This window comes from Dromiciops gliroides, chromosome 4 (assembly GCF_019393635.1).
Source record: "Dromiciops gliroides isolate mDroGli1 chromosome 4, mDroGli1.pri, whole genome shotgun sequence".
NCBI classification, from domain to species: Eukaryota; Metazoa; Chordata; class Mammalia; order Microbiotheria; family Microbiotheriidae; genus Dromiciops; species Dromiciops gliroides.
Window position 1 is genome coordinate 128,866,458 of NC_057864.1, and position 20,172 is coordinate 128,886,629.

The window sequence follows — 20,172 nt, forward strand, 5'->3', positions numbered from 1 at the left end:
CCCCTTCCCACCCCGCGAAGCCTCGCCCCGCCCTCCCAGCCTCTTCTCAATTTTCCCTTCCTCTCCCCTCCCCTCCCCAGAAGGGAGTCACGTGAACAGAGACCAGCGGAGGCTCCAGTGGGAAACAGGAAAGGTCTGGCGGTAGCCGATAAGGGAGCCCGGAACCAGGGCGAGGCGTTGCTAAGGGGCGGTTGCTAGGGCGGTGCTCCAGGGACTCGCTCTATATAAGGGCCGTGGCCGCAACTGGCCCTGCGTTCGGGTTTCCTCGGTTGGCCTGTTTGTCTGCGATAAACACGCCATGGAGTCCCCGCCTTGTGGTCACGCGCATCCTTGCAGCCAATCCGCTGCTTTGTTGTTGGAAGGCGGGCGCTGCGGCCCGCCGAGAACCGAGCCCCGTCTGGACAATCTGATTGCGCCCAGGCTTTTGCCGCCGCGGGTGGGAAGAGACCCCAAACCTCGGCTCGGCTTCTCGACTTGAGCCCGTCGAGGATCATCATCATGCCCGCTTTTACATTTGTTAGGCTCCCTCTCTTGACCGAGAACCAGCCTGGGGTTTCACGCCCCCGCAGGCCCGTACTCTCTGGCTGCGCCCTGCCCCGCCAGGGGGTGTTGCTCATACTAGAGCTACCGTAGCTCGTCTGAGAGCTGGCCGTCCTCTTCTAAACCTCCCTTAAACTAATTAAGGGGGTGGGGCGCCTCCGATGAATTGCATCGCTTACGTACACGTACGCTGCCCTATAGATTCCGGACACACGGACGCTTCTCGTAATATGCTCCAGTATTTGTTTCCAATATCTCGCAGAGTTTTAAAGATGACTAGTGAAGGGTTATATGCCTGCACCTCGTTTCTAACCGACCTCCATATTAAGCACATTCATTGTGGCCCATGGAACTGCATTCTCTAGCCATAAGGAGACTTGACATTTGCAAACCTGGGGGGGGGGGGGAGGGGGGAGGAGTCTAGAGTCTAGGAGTCTAGCTTAAGTGCAGAGGTACTACTAGCAATACCAGAATTTCAGAGCCTCTAAAGTTCTAATATTTGACTGTATTTCACTTTTGTCAAGAGAGGAATGGGACAGGGGATCACAGGAAGGATAAGGAGGAAATCAACAATTTTTTTAAAACCTAGTGTTGTTCTAGTGCTTCCCACATGGAAGGAGGTTGTTCTGGCTTCGGAGGCATCCTGAAGGGATGAAATCACAGAATGTTCTTACGTTGGTGTCACAGAGAAAAATGAGGTACAGTATTATGGGTTTTGCCCCTTTCAGACTTGGAGTACTGCTGTACCATTTGCACCTAGTTAGAGGTATATGCGTGTCCTTTCAAATATCCAGTGGATCATTTGGTACCTTGTAATAATGAGACTGAATTCCTCATACTTTAGTTCTCTCCCAACCTCTCCCGCCATTCAAAAGAGTATGAAAGAGTGGCCCCCCCTTTTTAAAATAAACTTCTTATAGAGAGTTGTTTTTAGTTCTTGCTCTTTTAGGGGGGTTGAAGAGGACGAGAAATAAACAAGGTGACGCTATTAATTGGTTGAAGGATTGAGCCAGGATTGAGCTTATTTAAAAAGCAAGCTAGCCAGTTCTGAAGTCAGTCATGAGAGTGATCTCTGTCAGTTGAAAGAGACGTTCCTGGCTATTGAGAAAATAAACAATTATGGAGACAGAATTCAGCTGTTGAGAAAGAATTGCTTTTTTGCTTTTGTACCTCTCTTGCCACCCCATCAGGCATCTTGCAATGGGGCACCTTGCTCAGTAGTATCCATTAGGAGCTGATATACTCAGTAGAGAATTGGCCCAGAGAGAGTCCAGCTGGGGAGCTCAGTTAAGCTGCAAAATAGAGCAGGCCCAGGGAGCCCAGCAGAACAACATGCCCAGTAGAGGCACTGTGCCCACAGGGAGTCCTAGGTGAGGGCAATAGGAAAAGAGAAAAGATATTAGGGCCCTGTTGTGTTAGAAGTGTGACTTATCTTGGCCATATTATCACCACATCTGTGTGCCTCTGCACTAGTGAATATTCTGTGTGTGCCTACTCTTCCCACTGATAGTATGACTGTTTTTGTAGGAGAGAATTCTAGGTTTAGAGAGGAAATGTTTTGTTACTACTGTTCATACTATGCCACTTCAGGAAATGCATTTGCTTTAAGCTAAGTGTATCAACTGGCTGACTATTAACATAAATACATGGGTGGGTTCTTGTGAATTATAATGTAGGCCCAAAGAAATGATCTTTGATTTTGTTAACATGGGAAACTCAGGAATGACAAAAACTCCCTCTACCAACTCAGGTTGGCTTGTTCTCTGCAACTTATAGATTGAAATAATCACCTGGAGCACTGAGCGTGGCTTGCCTGGTGTCATACAGCAGCAGGACTTCCTAGCTCCAAGGCCAAATGTCTGTCTACCATGCTGGCCCTTTTGTCTTCTCATTATACTCATACATGACTTTTTTTGTTTTGTTTATTTTTTGGGTTTTTGCGGGGCAGTGGGGGTTAAGTGACTTGCCCAGGGTCACACAGCTAGTAAGTGTCAAGTGTCTGAGGCCGAATTTGAACTCGGGTCCTCCTGAATCCAGGGCTGGTGCTTTATCCACTGTGCCACCTAGCTGCCCCTTCATACATGACTTTTTAACCCATGGTACTGAAACATTATATGCAACTTCAGGACTAGCATTGTTGGCTTCCTATACAGGGGAAACTGAGACACGAAGCCAATGTCACCCATGACATCTCTCTGTGGAAAGATTTCTTAGAAAATGTTTTCCAGCTTTCTGCTCTCCTTGGTAAACTGATGACTTTGACAATCAACAGTAATGGCTCACATTTATGTATCAATTAAAGATATGAATACACTCATTTGAACCTCACAACAATACTGGGAGATATATCCTTATTTTGCAGATGGGAAAACTAAGCCTCAGAGAGGTTAAATGCTTTGCCAGCATCAGAAAGTTATCTCGTGTCTGCGGAAAGATTTGAACCCAAACATTTCTGACTACATCTCACACACTATTCCCTACTCCACACTTCCTCCTCAGAAGGGAAATGCCTTGCTAGAAAGATTCATCTCAATTCTGTTACTCTATATGTGTGACCTTGGGGCAAATCACTTAATGCTCTGGGCCTCCTTCTCTGTAAAATGGAGTAGAATTAAGATCTCTTCCTGCCATAAAATCCTATTATTTAGCCAGGCATACAAGACATAGCAGTAGAAAAACTAGGAAGAAATAATGCTTTGCTGAGAAGGAGGGTCTAATGGTTGAGATATCATTTCCTGTAACGTATAAAGATTACTGTTTGGCCAAAGCAGACTCCACACACTCCAGAAGAATGTCATAGAAGATAAGGACGATTAGATTAGGAAAAAAGAGCAAAGTGTGGTTACAATTTACCCCATTATTATATATCCTGTGTGAGCGTGTAGCAAGCTGGTAAAGAAGCATGTACCTCTAGTCCCTAAATGGTTTGTCGGTCAGCCAATAAGCAATTATTAAATGTTTACTATGTACTAACCACTTTAAGTGCTGGAGACACACAAAAAAACAAAAGTACTGTCTCTGCTCTCAAGAAACTTACATTCTAGGAGGAGAGGTCACTTTACAAATAACTATGTGTGTACAAGATATATACAGTGTAAATGGAAGCTAATCTTAGAGGGAAGACACTAGCAGTGAGGGGGACCTAGAAAAGTCTCTGCAGAAGGTGAAATTTGAGCCAAATTTTATTTTATTTTATTTATTTATTTTTTGGTGAGGCAATTGGGGTTAAGTGAGTTGCCCCGGATCACACAGCTAGTAAGTGTTAAGTGTCTGAGGCTGGGTTTGAACTCAGGTCCTCTTGAATCCAGGGCTGGTGCTCTATCCACTGTGCCACCTAGCTGCCCCAGAAATATTTTCTTTAAGTGGGAATATTGATATATAGCTCTAGAGCTGCTGATTTTTCCCCCCTTAATCACCTTTTTTTCTTTCTTTCTTTCTCTCTTCTTCTTCTTCTTTTGCAGGGCAGTGAGGGTTAAGTGACTTGTCCAGGGTCGCACAGTTAGTGTCAAGTGTCTGAGGCCAGATTTGAACTCAGGTCCTCCTGAATCCAGGGTCGGTGCTTTATCCACTGCACCACCTAGCTACCCCCTGAGCTGAATTTTAAAGGAAGCCACCCAAAGCTAGGAGGCAGAGGTGAGGGGCAAGAACATTCCAGGTGCAGGGAAAGGTCATGGAAATGCATAAAGGCTGGAGATGGAGTAGAGTGTGTAAGGAACAGCCAGCAGGTGCTCTAGTACAGGGCTTCTTAAACTTTTTCCACTTGTGACCCCTTTTTGCCTGAGAAAGTTTTGTGCAACCCTGGGTGTATAGGTATGTTAAATAGGCACACATAACCTTTTACTGTTGCCAAATTTTTCTCAACCCTCACATTCAGTTACACAACTCCATATGGGGTCACAACCCATAGTTTAAGAAGCTAGGCTGTAGGGGGCGGCTAGGTGGCGCAGTGGATAAAGCACCGACCCTGCATTCAGGAGTACCTGAGTTCAGATCCGACCTCAGACACTTGACGCTTACTAGATGTGTGATCCTGGGCAAGTCACTTACATTCCATTCTATAAACATTGCTCTGAAAAAAAAAAAAGAAAAGAAAAGAAGCTAGGCTGTAGTGTCCCTGCATGGTAGAACTAGAAGGGGAGAAAGCATAAAAAGACTTGAAAGGTAGAATAGCCCAGGTTGTGAAGGACTTTAAATGTCAAACAGAGGATTTTACATATGATCCTGGTGGTAATAGGTAAGCTAAAGAGGTTTATCAAATAAAGAAGTGAACTAGTCAGTCAGACCTGATCAAACCTAAGAAGATCACTTTAGAGGACTGATTGAAGTGTCAACAGACTTGTGGCAGAGTGAGAGACGAACTAAAACTGATATTGCTATAGTCCCGGTAAGAAGAGATGGTGGTGGGTGTGTGAGTGTAGAGAAGGGGATATACACGACAGGTGTTAAAAAGTAAAAATGGTAAAATCGGACAGTAGCTTGTTGCAGTCCTTCTAGCCTTTTTGGTGTTGTCATATTAGATTTGTTTCATGATTTCTATGATGTTTTCTTGCTCTAGATCCTGTATATTTCTCTGATCCTGTCAAAGCTGGACTCCTGCAAATACACATGCTTCTTTAGGATTGTTCATCAGCTTTGTAAGTAAACATGAAAAGGCCCTGAGGCCATATAGTGTAACTTTTAACTACCAGGAAGTGGCAACAGCAGATGGACTATGCTGGTGTGTGGTGATTCAATTTAAACCAAAATGTCACACAGGCCTTTGACATAAAGAGATAGGATTGGACACAGTCCCATAAACAATGGCAGATCTTCTAGAGCCACAACAATTTGTGTATATTCAATGTGTAATGAAATGTACATTCCATTCTATAAACATTTATTAAGCATCTTATATGCAAACCACTAAGTAAATGGGGAGAGGAAGGATTCAATGAACTAAGTCCCAGCCTACAATGGACCTAAGAGTCTAAGTAGGAGAAATAAGATACCCAAGTAACTATAATTCAAATAGGGCAGAACAGTGTGTAAGAGGTGCAGGCAAGGTGCTGTGCAAAATGTGTAGTGGGAGGCAAAGAAGAATGAAGATTATCAGGGATAAAAAGGATGAGAAGGTCTTCAAAGAGGAGGTAATGTTTGACCACAGCCTTAAAGGACAGGTAGAATTTCTCCTAAAAGGTCCCATGTAAATAGGTTAGCTGACTCAGATTTTCGTTTGTTTCTTTTTTGTCGGGGCAGTGAGGGTTAAGTGACTTGCCCAGGGTCACACAGCTAGTAAGGGTCAAGTGTCTGATGTTGGATTTGAACTCAGGTCCTCCTGAATCCAGGGCAGGTGCTTTATCCACTGTGCCACCTAGCTGCCCCCCTGACTCAGATTATTATTTTGAATCAGTTCCTGAATTTACTAAAAAGCCTCATCTGTCTGGAAATCAGTTGTCCAGAAAGTTCAACCTTTTTTTTTTTTTAAATAAGCTTATATGTGGCTTCACTATACCAGAATATATCTAAGGACTAACACAGAAAAGTAAAGACCTCTGAGCAGATAAAATAGGTACTAAAATGATAAACTTTTTCTCAAAAAGGCCCTTCAGACTCACTCAGAGCCTACTTACTCTTCTAAAACACACAACTTGAACAAACTTGGTTATTTGTTTTCCAAACCCATAGCATCTCAAAAACATCAAATTAGAAGAGGGAGAGAGAGTCTACATTAGGTAGGGACAACTGAAAGCAGGGAACAGTGACAGATGACACCAAGGAAAATAACAGAAGAACTGAAAAGCAGATAATAATCCAGAAGGCATAGCAAAGTGACCTTGTATATCTCAACAGCCCTTTCAGGTGTAAATCTAATAACGTGCTAAAATAATTAATTTTTAATAAAAATGAGCCTGTCATAAAAAGGTTAAATTTTGTTCACCATATTCCATTTAGATGAAGTGTTGTATAGTGGCCAAAGTGCTGGACATGAAGTCAGAAAGACATGGATCCAAGTTCTGCCTCTAACAGAGTTTTAGGCCTATGAGCAAGTTACTTAACTTTTATAAATGTTTGACAGCTTTCTTGGACTATGAAGTCTGAGTTCCCACATTAAAGAAATCATAAGTCCTTGACATATATTCCATTTAAAAAGGTACTGAAATGTGTAATATACTTTATAAAGATTTATATCTAAAATTATTAAATTGAATCCAAATTATTTAAAAATTAAATTATTTTTATTTTTAAAAGGACAAATCTTTACTCATCAAGGAAAGACTCATTCTACTAAGATTTTATGGAGCCATGCTTTTTCTACCAAAATCACTTGTGTAATCTAATGTGATACATGCATGGCTGAAGGCATTTCTGAAGTGGGTACAAATAAACTTCATGAATAAATGAAAAGAATTTATTAAGTATTTACTATGTACCAAGCACTGTACTAATACTAAGAATATAAATAAAATGACAGTTACTAACATAATAATGATAATATTATATCATTTTAAGGTTTGCAAAGCACTTTATATATGTTATCCCATTTGATTCTCACAACAAGACTTAGAGGTAATATTGTTATTATCCTCACTTTATGGATGAAGATACTGAGTCAGAGGTTATGTGACTTGCCTAGGGTCACATAGCTAATAAGTGTCTGAGGCAATATTAGAACTCAGGTTTTCCAGACTTTAAGGCCAACACTCTTTACTTTACTACAAAGCTTCCTACAAAATTGTGACAGACCTTCATCTCAAAGAGTTCATATTCTATTCTTCCCATTAATTTTGCTATATAGGACATAAAATCTGCTCTTATAATTATCATTTCTCTTTTAAACCAGTCAGGAATGGTGTGTTGTCATTCCATGTTCTCAAATTTCAAAGGGTCATCTGTCTAATCAAGTATCAGATCATTTTCCCTTTTTTTTGTTTTTTTTTGCAGTATTTATAAATGCCTGAACCCATTTACTAGATCTGGAGGCCATTTTTCCTTCTGCTGTTAAGTTTCCATGTTCATCTATCTGCTTAAGTTCAAGGTTCTTTGAGTTTTCTTCTTCCTGAGATCTTCAGTAATGTCAGTCTTCTCTCCGCCCCCCCCCCCGCCCCCCTTATTTTCCCATACTGCTCATTCTCTGACTCCCTCCCCTCTGATGGTGGTTTCCCTCAGAACTGGATCTCACAGTATCTCAACCTTCTCCCACATTGGGCAATTTATAGATACTAGTCTAGGAATTTGCCCCAAGTAACTTTTGTCGGGACAGCATTGGCCATTGCTGAATTCTGAGCTCTTTCCCTCAAGCTCAGACCCCACCTCCCCAGTACACACACACACACACACACATAAACGAGTGTCCTGTCCTGATCCCTCTGTCCCTCCACTCTCTCACCCCTCCTTGGTGGTTCGGTTGCCTTGCTGGTGCTATGGAGTTGGTTTCCGTAATCTTTGTCTCCGAGGCTCCAGGAGGAGGGTGTTGGGGGTAGTGTGGGGTTGAGCTCTATTTCAAAGCCAGACATGCATCCCTCACCTTTCTATCCTTTCCTCTACATAGACCACTACCGCTATCTATGCCCAAGCAATCTTTCAAAGCCTGGAGCGAAGCTGAGATGCTGACTGGCTGTTGAGGACCCAACAAGCTTCTGCCTCTGCCATGTACATGAGTACTGCCATGATTCTGGCTATCTCCAACAACCCAAGCAACCTTCTGCAGACTGGAGCTGAGATCTTCACAAGACTGGAGAAAGGGAGGGAGGGACCAAGGTATGGGCTTGGGTTTTATTGCAAGTCAACTAGTATAGCCTCATTGGCACATGCTGACATGGGTTGGTTGGTTGGTTGGTTGATTGGTTTTTACCATCTTTTGGATTTCAGGTATCCTAAGTTATGAAAATAATTATTAAATTATTGTTTTATCTTTGATGCATAATTTCTGTTTTGGAGAGGTTTGAGAGGTCAGGGGGATTGGAGAAAACAGCCATTCCTCCATCTTGTTGATCATGTGACCAGCAAAGCTTGAGCATATATTCAAATAAGGAAACATGATACACATAGAGGTTTGGTATCCAGGGAAGTGTGTTTTGGTGTGAATTATGTCCTTATTAGCACAGTATATAATGTAATATGTCCCTAGTTAAAAGATGTTCTTTATGGTCAGGATGTGTGATTTTTGTCTTTGTATCCTGGTGGGGAAATTCTCTCCACCAATACAGATCAGCATCCAATCTGCAACTTAAGGCATTAAGAATGCCTTAAGTGACTTGCCCAGGGTCACACAGCTGATATTTGTCATAGCAGGATATCAAAGTTTAGTTTCATCTCTAATATTTTATGTTACCAAATCTCTATCTACTATACCATTCTGCCTCTCAAAAAGTATATTACTTTTTCAAATTTGTTTGATACATAACCAGTCCAGTTTTCCTCTTATGACATTCTGGGTGAAGAGTATCAATGAAGGGAAGGGGACATATATTCTTCCTCTATGGCTCCTCATAAATCAAGAGGACATTTCTCTGAAGGTTTAACATTGATCCCAATTCATATATCTGAGAACTAGACAGAATATGAACTGTATGTTTATCCTATCAACTCTCTCTAAAATGTTTAGTAAAATGATAGGAGAAGAAAATAGTGGATGTTTTCCTATTAAGGAGTGAGGCAAAATTAGGCTATAGTAGTCAAATACTAAATATTGTAGTCAAATAATAAGCAAGGAAGATGATTAAATACGGGGTCCCTAAGTAAAAATACTAGAGGTTTTCATTGCAAAGTAACTATTTCTCTATAAGTTGGAGGGCTCAGTAACTTTTCAAAACAACAATAATAATGAAGAGGATGTCTCCCATGCTAAAGGTAACAAATCCACATAGCTATATTTTGTCCTATTTGCCAGGGTCAAATCTGATGAGCTAGCATTTTTCTGACTTCTTTTTCATGGTGGGTCATGGTCAGGAAATGGACCTAACTAAATTATTTGTCCTGTTTATGCATTAAATCCAAGCCAATGCATCACTAAGAAGGAAGGAGAAAGGCAAAACCAATAAATACTGTACAAGGAAACTTGTCATGTATGTTGGAGGATCTACAAAACTGAGAGAGCTGAGGTCACAGAGACCTAAAATTGGTGACTAAATGATTTGTTGTCAACAAAGCTATAAAAACCCTGGAGGCTTTTACTGGATAGCAGCTAGTGGCCAAGTGGACTTGGATTTGGATCCAGGCTCTAAATAGCTGGTCATAGAGGAAAGAGAAGGAAGGAATTCAGTTGGTCTTGAGTTTTTCCTTCCTACTGTAGAACTATAAACTCTCAAGATCAAGTACAGGGCAGAAAAATCTCTGTTGCAGGAAATCCTGGCTTGGCTTTTGTTCTCTAAAGATTGCCTGCTGAGCGCCTTCTTATCCTTTTTCTCTTCAGACACCTGGGGTCCATGTGCAGTCTCTTACTGATTTTATCACAAATTTACAATGATATTCTGTTGTTATTATGATAGTTTGGTTACTGTGAGTCATGATAAAAGCAAAACTAAAATCACAGCAGTTGTTTGCGAGAATAGATCACGATGCTCATATGGAAAGGAAATCCACCGATGTGAGTTAACTTCAGTTCTTCCAATAGGGTCAGGAATTGGGGTTGGGAATGCAAATGCAGATGGAGAAGTCTAACCACACTTGATTTCAGGTATAGGCCATTCATCCTGGATGGTGTTCCTCTGAACAAACATAATAATGAGAGATGTATTCACAGGATCATAGAATGTTAAGTTCATCTAGTCCAACTCCTTTATCTGCCAGAGAATTAAAAGACTTGGCCAAATTTAGCAGCTCAGTAGTTGCCAAGCCAGCACTATATCCCAAGTCTCCTGAATCTTAGTCTAGAGCACTGTAATATTAATAATAATTGTTATTGTTATGATGCTAGCGCTGCTACTGATGATGATGATGAAGAAATTTACATACCATTTTAAAGTTCACTAAGCAACTTACATGTACTGTTGTTGTTAGTGTCGTTTAATTGTTCAGTTCTCTCTGATTCTTTATGGTCCGATAAACAATAGCATGCCAGGGCCTTCTATCCTCCACTATCTCTCAAAGTCTGTCCAATTTCATGTTAATTTTTTCCATGATACTATTCATTTTATCCTCTGTCATCCCCTTTTCCTTTTGCCTTCAATCTTTCACTCTGGTGTTATTACATATACAGGGTTTCCCAAAAGTATGGTTTTAAGTTATTAAAGTTTAAAATTACACTAAAACTTTAGGGCTCCCTGTATTATCTTATTTGAGTCTCACAACAACCCTATAAAGTAGTTACTACTTTATTATTATCCCTATTTTACAAATGAGAAAACTAAGGCTCAGACTTGCTCATGGTCACATAGCCAATTAATTAAGTATCAGATATAGATTCAAGCACAGGTTTTTGTGACTTCAAGTCCAGCAATGTATCATCTTCATTGGCCTTCTTCTTTCCACTATTCCACATACTTAATCAAATTCCTCTGCTTCTTTGATTTGCCCCTACTTGCCTATCCAATCTTATTTCCTCACACATTTCAAAACACAAGCTTAACTCTAGGGAGGCTTGGCTCTTCACTGTCTTTCACATATTGTACTCTCTTTTGATATTAAGCAGTGATTTTTTGGGCTGCCATTGATATAGGCAGGATGAATTTTTAAAAGATATTGCGGGGGCAGCTAGGTGGCACAGTGGATAGAGCACAGGCCCTGGATTCAGGAGGACCTGAGTTCAAATCCGGCTCAGACACTTAACACTTACTAGCTGTGTGACCCTGGGCAAGTCACTTAAACCCAATTGCCTCACACACACACAAAAAAAAGATATTGCAATATTCCAGGTTAGAGGTGGTGAGAGCTTGAACAGTCTGTGTAAGTGGAGAAATATAAGTGCAAGTGTAAGAAATGTCTGTGTAAGTGCAAGAAATGTGCTGGTAAATATGACTAGAATTGGCAATAAATTGGATGTGTGAGTGAGGAGTGAAGGATGATCCCAGGATCATAAGATTATAAAATTGTGAGCTTTGGTGACTAGGAGGTTGATGGTACTCTCAATAATGATAGTGAAGCTGTTGGTGGAATTGTGAACCAACCATTCTGGAGAGCAATTTGGAACTCTGCCCAAAAGGCAATGAAACTTGTGTGTATCCTTTGATCCAGCAATATCACTACTAGGCCTGTATCCCAAAGAGATTTTTTTTAGAAAGGGAAAAGAACCTATTTGTACAACAATATTTATAGCAGCTATTTTTATGGTGGCAAAGAATTGGGAAATGGCTGAACAAGTTGTGGTATATGAACGTAATGGAATACTACTGTGTTATAAGAAATGAGAGGCAGAATTCAGAAAAACCTTGACTTACATGAACTGATACAAAGTGAGCAGAACCAGGATAACATTGTACATAGTTACAGCAATATTGTACCATGATCAACTGTGAATGACTTCACTATTCTCAGCAATGTAATGATCTAAGACAATTCCAAAGAACTCATGATGAAAAATGCTGTCCACATTCAGAGAAAGAACTGATGGAGTCTAAATGCAGATTGAAGCATAATATTTTCACTTTTTGGTTTGTTTCTTCTTTCACAACATGACTAATATGGAAATGTTTTACATGATTACACATATATAACCTATATCAGATTGCTTAGTGTCTGAGGGAGGGAGGAGGTAAGGAAGAGATGGAGAAAGTTTGGAACTCAATTTTTAAAAAAGTTAAAATTGTCTTTACATGTAATTGGGAAAAAATTAATTGCTATTAAAAAACAGTGAAAATGAAGGTCAGAGGAGGGGAGAATTTGTGGGGAAAGATAATGAATACTGTTTTGGACATGTTGAATTTGAGATGTCTATGGGACATCCAATTCAATATTTCCAAGAGACAGGTAGGTATATTACTGTAGGTCAAGGATGAAGTTAGGCATAGATAAATAGATCTGGGAATTATCTGCAGAGAAATTATAAACCCAGTGGAACTGATGAGATCACCAAGGGAAATAGTATGAAGCAGGGGTTCTTAATATTTCTGGACCCCTTTGATAATCTAGGGAAGCCAGTAGACTCCTCAAAATGTTTTTAACTGCATAAAATACATAGGATTACAAAGGAGAAAAATTCTATTGAAATATACTTATAAAATTATTTCTAAAAGTTCACAGGAATCGAGGTAATGTCCATCAGTAGGGGAATGGCTAAACAAGCTGTGGTATATGAATGTAATGGAATACTATTGAAAAGAAAAAATTATTAACTAGCTAATCTTAATCTGAAAAAATTATATAACTGTTGACTATATGAAAAAATATAACTTTAGAAAAATTATAATTGGGCTGTAAATCCCATCTGGGTCGCCATTCAAATGTAAAAATATTTTTAGCTAATTTGTCTAATTTGGGGGGACTAATCTGACTAGGGAGCTAATCTGGGGACTTTTGACTGACTGGCTATCTGACTGCTATTAACTTCTCCACACTGCTCCCAAATTGATAAGCAAAAGATTAAGAAGCCTCTTAATTAAATAACCAAAGCAGAGTTTATTTATAAAAATCAATGTAAACAATAAGGGTTAAGAAATGCAAATTATACTACCTGTCTGCTTTTAATATAAGGGCTGTTGCCAGCCTCTTGCCTTAGGGTATGCTCCAGCTTTCTCTAACTTTCACTCTTTTTCTCCTTCACTCCAGCTTCCCTTTCACTTCTAACTCCAAGCCCCTTTCACTTTGTTGACCTCCCCCCCTTACCGTCTAACTTTCCTCTCTGTACTGCCACACTGAACCCCTGTGTTTCTCTCTCTCAGACCTGCTTCTCCTAGTGTTCTCTTAGTCCTCTGGTGTTTACCTGCTTCCTTGCTCTTTGCCTTTTCTCCATCTCCCCCCTCCTTATGTAGCCTCGGTCTCCTTATCGTCCTTGTAGCAGCATCCCTTCTGTCTGTCTTCTTAATCTTCCGGCCTCTCTGCATTCTCCTAGTCCTCTGGCATCCCCCCTCCCTGTCTTGCTAGCTCCCCTATATATATGTTCCTTCTCTCCCCTCAAACCTCAGCTCTCTGCGCCCCCGCACACACCATGCTAATCTGCTGGCCACACTAGGGCTGTGTCCAGTGGGGCTCAAGGGGCCCATGCCCCCTGCTGCATGCCTGGGACCTCCGTACAGGCTATGCTGGGGCCTGGCAGGACAAGCCTGGGATCTCCAGGGCAGCTCCCCTCAGGGCGTAGGGAACTGGGGCATTTTTTTTTTTCCAGCCATCTGATCTGCCATCCTGAAAAGCCCATGGGGCTTTTTTGGCTCAGCTGAAGTGGAGGTGGAGGGGCACCAGCCCCTCACACAGAAAAAAACCCTGAATGCCTAAGGCTTTTTAATATCAGCCCAAAGGCAGGGTCCCCAAATCAAAATAAATTTCCACACTATTGTGCTGTAAGAAACAATGAGCAGGAGTTCAGAGAAACCTGAAAGCACTTACATGAACTGATGCTGACTGAGAGGAACAGAACCAGAAGAACATTGTACATAGTAACAGCAACATTGTGTGATAAACAATGGTAATAGACTTGGCTCTTCTCAACAGTGCAATGATCCAAAACAGTTTCAAAGAACTCATGACAGAAAATATTCTCAACATCCAGAAAAAAGAACTGTGAATTATGAATGCAGATTGAACCATACTGTTTCTGCTTTTGGACTTTTTTTTTCCTTCTTTTTTGAGGTTTTTCCCTTGTGCTCTGATGATTCTTTCACAAGGTGACTAATGTAGAACTATGTTTAATGTGATTGTACATATACAACCTATATCAGACTGCTTTCCATCTTAGGGAGGAGGGAGGAAAGGGAGGGTAGGAGAAAAATTTGGAACTAAAATTCCTGTGAAAACAAATGTTGAAAACTATCCTTATATGTAACTGGAAAAATGATAAAATACTTTTTTTTTTTTTCCGGGGCAAATACTTTTTAAAAAACTCCTAAAGGACAAAGAAAAAAAAAGTTCATGGGTTGGGGGGGTGGGGCAGCTAGGTGGCACAATGGATAAAGCACTGGCCCTGGATTCAGGAAGACCTGAGTTCAAATCCAACCTCAGATACTTGACACTTGTGCTAGCTGTGTGACCCTGGACCAGTCACTTAACCCTCATTGCCCCACAAACAAACAACAGTTCACAGGCCCCCAAGTTAAGAATCCCTTTTATAGAGGGAGAAGAAAAGAGGTCTGATATTTCAATGGATAGTTACTAAGCACCCATTGCATACATGCACCATAGTAAAATTAGTTATCTCTGCATTCATTAAGCATTCAATAATTGTTTATTGAATAAATATTGAGTACACCGGGTACTTAGTGATAAGGTTACTGGCTTGAGGAGGGTTAGCAACGTAGGTCCTACCCTCAAGGAGTTTATACTTAAATGTATATAATGCTAGGGGATACACAGTAAGATTTAAGTGATAAAACTCCTCCCTGTCTGACCTTTACTTCTTAGTCTTTGCTGGTTCTTCATTCATGTCATACTTATTAAAGGTGTGCCCTGTCCTAGGCCCTCTCTTCTTTTCTCTTCACACTCTCTCACTTAGTGATCTCAACTGCTCCCTTGGATTCATTTGGCATCATTATCTATTGGCTCCCAGATCTCTATATATCTAGCCCTTGTCTCTCTCCTGAGCTCTAGTCCTGCATCATGGATTGCCTATGGGATGTTTCAACCTGACTTTCCTGTAGGCATCTCAAACTCAACATGTCCAAACACAGAACTCATCTTTCCCCCCAAAACTCAACCTTCTTCCAAAAGTCCCTATTACTCTCAAGGGCACCATTATTGTCCCAGTCATCTGGGTTCACAGCCTCAGTGTAATTTATCCTCAGCTACTCACTCTCATTTCCTCCACATACCCAGTCACTTGCCAAATCTTAACATTTTTATTTCCCTAGCATCTCTTAAAGGTCTTTTCCTCTCTGCTCAACACAGGCACTAAACAAGTTCATCATGTTCACTAGGACTTCTGCAATAGCTTTCTATTTAGTCTCCCTACCTCAAGAATCTCCCCAGGGCAAGCCATCCTCCACATAGCTACCACAAATGATTACACTAAAGTGCACATCTAAACCAAATTATGCCTCCCTCCCCTATCTCCAACATACTTCAGTGGCTCCCACTTACCCCTTCAGTCAAATATAAACACTTATTTGTCATTTAAAGCTCTTCATAACCTAGATCCTTCTTACCTTTCCAGTGCCACACATTCTTCAGTCTAGCCATACTGACCTATTCACTGTTCTATAAATGATAATCCATCTCTTTTCTCAGGGACTTTGCACTAGCTGTTCCCTGTACCTATACTCAAATACCTCCTTCTATATGAAGCCTTTTCTCTTCCCCCAGTCTGCTAAAGCCCTCCCTCCCAAATCTAACTTATAGTCATTTTGTATAAATTATGTCTGTACTTATGAAAAGGGAAGACGATTTTAACCCCCCTTCCCACCCACCCCCTTAATATAAACATTGTAAAGGCTGGTTACATTTTAAATGAGTAAAGAAGATGTTTTTTGTCCAATGCTTTCTTTATCAGGTATGAACTTGAATTGGATTGAGAAGGGAACAGCTGATTAGCCAACCAATGAGCTAATCTTGTTAGCTACCACCTCTAAAAGCTTTAAATAGTTGGCTGATTCAATTGGGGTATGTAAACCATCCCAAAAAAATCATAGGAAGTAAACCATCTTCTTTATACATTTAAATCTCCATCACCTTAATTGAAGAGGGTGGTGGAAGCCCCCTTTCCACTTAAATTTACTCTTTATCGCTCTTATTAAAATACAGTCCCTCTAGGGAAGGGACTATTTCACTTTTGTCTCTGTGTTCTCAGCTTAATACAGTTCCTGATAGGCAGTACATGCTTAATTAAATGCTTGTTGATTGACTGATTGATTGACATACAAAAGAAGGTTCATATTACAAACATAAATTCATGCTTCTGGAAAGAATCCTTGTACTCCAGGACCTTTCTTTCAAATCGCTGAGAGCACTCAGGGTTGTATTGTCATTTATTCTGACAACACCCTGGTGAGGCAGGTTGAAAGGATTGTTGAGGCTGATTATCTCTGCAGTGGGATAACCCAGGCCATCAGCTTTCCCACCCACATAGGAACAGAGCAAGCTTACACATGGTTGCTTCTACCATATGTTTCCCAGCCTGGGCAGCTCCAGAAGAAGGAGGAGCCAGTCCATGGTGCATAATAACAGATATTTTCCCAGTCATCCAACAGCTGTGATTAAACCTCCCTTACTTCAGCATCCCTAAGATACTTCTGAATTGCACAAAGAAGTAATTCTTCAATGACCAAGAAGACTCTTCTGAGGAAGCTCTTTGACCTGAACAGAATCCTGATTTTAGAAGAGAATTCTGAGCTGAGGGGAGAGAGAGGGTCACTTCTACATATAGGAGGACAATCAGATGCATTATATGAAGAAACTAGGATATAGAACGAAGAACAAAACTTATTTTATACAAATATGAACTCTATATTTCTGAATGCCCTATATAATATAGTTGTATTACTATAAAATGTATTTTAATCCAAAGATCTGAAAGTATTTTAAAAGTAATTATTAATAGAACCACTCCCTTACAAATGAGATGATGATCCAAAAGTTTGTACATTATTTGGAATTTGTTTTCCTAATAATACTAATAGAGTTGACATATAGCTCATTAAATGATTCTATCTCTCTGTAATACATATAGGATGTGGACTCGCTTTCTCAACTCACTAGTTCTAGAAAATCAGGTCCCCGGGTCTCAATTAGGGCTCTTCCTTCAGGGTTCTAAGAAACCTTAAGAAATGGTGAGTGTTTTTCTAATGCCATTTCTCATGAGCTCCACCCAGTGGGTTCTCCCAATATTATTTGACCATTTAACATCTCAGTATCATCTAACCAGTGATTAGCACACCAGTATAATTTTGACTGGTTGAAATCTCCTCAATATAATTGAAAACCAATTAATATCAATTAACTTTTATAAGAAGATACTTTCAAAGAAAGAAGAATGAGAACCAAAGTAAAAAAGCATCCCCCCCAAAAAAAAGGGGCGCCCTCTCCACTCTTATTTCTTGGTTCCTGGAGAGAATAGGATCAAACTTAAAGCAGTAGCTGTAAAATATTCTTTCCACCAAGCACTCTTATGCCAGTGGAAAAGTCACTCCCTTGGTAGCAGTACACAGCATCTCAACTTCCAGATCAGTCCACTGCTGGACTGGGTCAAAGAGGTCAAAATCCTCAGGATTTTACTGGCTCACTTGCAATAGCTACCAGCCTCAATTAAAATGGGGACGTCTGAAGGCTCTTCCAAACTTTTGAAGGTCCTAAAGTTGTAGATCAGTACCTTGCCTCTCCAATATTCCTTCACCTAAAATCAAGAAAGAAATACACAGAGACAAAAAATAGTAGTCTTATGTGTTCATGACTATATGAAAGCCTTGTGTGGACATAAGGCAGCCAGTAGCAGTGCCTGCCATTGCTTACACCATATCTTCCTCACTTGCTTCAAGGAAAGACAGAGTTTAAATTCCTCTGATGGAACCTTTTTATGCACACTTAGTTTTAGCTCAGCTGCCATTTAATCCCAAACTGTTTGCTATTGCAAAAGCCCATCTGTTTAACACAAAAATTCTGGTGAGACTATATAGCTACAAATAATAGGATGCCATACTTTCAGAAGACCAAATAATGGAATTCCATACTTTCAGAAGACTCCAAATTGCTACTTGACTCAAAGGGCAATAAAAAGATGCATTGTAGATGTTAATCATGATAAATTATGCATGAGAAACTATGACAAAATTATCAAGCACATGTATATCCAGAAAAGGAGGTGGACCAGTGACACAGCAAGAGTCGGGAGAATAACTGATACATTGGTATCTTTGAAATGCTTTTCATTTGATTGATTCCTTTTGTTTTAAAATCACATTCATTTCTGAATATAGCTCCCCTCCCCAACATCAGTGATTCTTCCCTAATAACAAAGATTTAAAAAAAAAAGAAAAAAATTCAGTAAAACTAACCAAATATTAGTTACATTTGACATCATAGGCAATATTCCACACTTATAACCGGTCCTACATCTGCAATGAAGGGACAATGGTTCTTTTCTCAGCACTTCCAAAAAGTCAACCTTGGTCATTACAATTATATAGGTTCAGTTTTGTTATTATGTATATCACATTCTGGGTTTAGTTTCATTTACCCTATCAATTTATGTTAGTTTTCCTATACTTATCTGAATTCATAATATTTATAGGGTTTTTCTTTCAGAGCAGTAATCAGCAAGTATTTATTAAGCACCTGCTATATGCCAGGCACTGTGTTAATAGATAAAACCAGCCCTTGCCTTCCAGGAGTACACTGTCTAATGGAAGAGACAACATTCAAACAGCTATGTATAGGTAATATATATACAGAATAAAGTGGAGATTATTTTAGAGGGAAGGCCTAAGATTAAGGAGGACTAGGAAAGTCTTCTTGAAAAGGGTGGGATTTTAACTGAGACTCGAAGGAAGCCAGGAAATGGAAAGGAGGAGGGAGAGAATTTCAGACAAGGGGGACAGGCAGTGAAAAGGTCCAGAGTTGGGGGAGGGAGGGAGAAAAGTTTGGAACTCAAAATCTTATAAAAACAAATGTTGATGATCCAACCATTCTGGAGAGCAATTTGGAATTATGCCCAAAGGGCTATAAAGCTGTGCATACCCTTTGACCCAGCAATACCACTTTTGGGTCTTTTTCCCAAAGAGATCATAAAAAAGGGAAAAGAACCCACATGTACAAAAATATTTATAGCTGCTCTTTTTGTGGTGGCAAGGAATTGGAAATTGAGGGGTTAGGGACAGCTAGGTGGCGCAGTGGATAGAGCACCAGCCCTGGAGTCAGGAGGACCTGAGTTCAAATCCAGCCTCAGACACTTAACACTTACTAGCTGTGTGACCCTGGGCAAGTCACTTAACCCCAATTGCCTCACCAAAAAAAAGAAAGAAAGAAAGAAATTGAGGGGTTGCCCATCAATTGGGGAATGGCTGAACAAGTTGTATATGAATGTAATGGAATTTTATTGTGCTGTAAGAAACAATGAGCAGGAGGAGTTGAGAGAAACTTGGAAGGACTTGCATGAACTGATGATGAGTGAGATGAACAGAACCAGAAGAACATAATGCACAGTATCACCAACATTATGTGTTGATCAACTGTGATAGACTAGATTCTTCTCACCAATACAACGGTACAAGAAAGTTCCAAGGGACTCATGATGGAAAAGGCTCTCCAAATCCAGAAAAAAAAAAAAAAGAACTGTGGAATATGGATGCTGATTGAACCATGCTATTTCTTTTGTTTTGGTGCTGTTGTTGTTCTTTTTTGAGGTTTTTCCTTTTTGCTCTGATTCTTCTTTTATAACATGACTTATGCAGAAATATGTTTCATGTTATTATATATATATATATAACCTATATCAGATTACCTGCTGTCTAGGGGAGAGGGGGAGGGAAGGGAAGAAGAAATTTGAAATTGAAAATCTTATAAAAACAACTGTTGAAAACTATCTCTACATGTAACTGGAAAATAATAAAATACGTTTTCTCTCTTTTTTTTCCTTTTTTT

At 40.1% G+C, this 20,172-nt stretch overlaps 1 long non-coding RNA gene across 1 annotated transcript; it reads left to right on the forward strand.

Moving 5' to 3' along the window:
• Window positions 1-32: 32 nt before the first annotated feature.
• On the forward strand, window positions 33-11,223 carry LOC122755733. Its single transcript, XR_006356403.1, has 4 exons — window positions 33-133; window positions 1,141-1,238; window positions 5,096-5,174; window positions 8,069-11,223. It is a non-coding gene; the product is annotated as an uncharacterized LOC122755733 (long non-coding RNA).
• The last annotated feature ends 8,949 nt before the right edge of the window (window positions 11,224-20,172 follow it).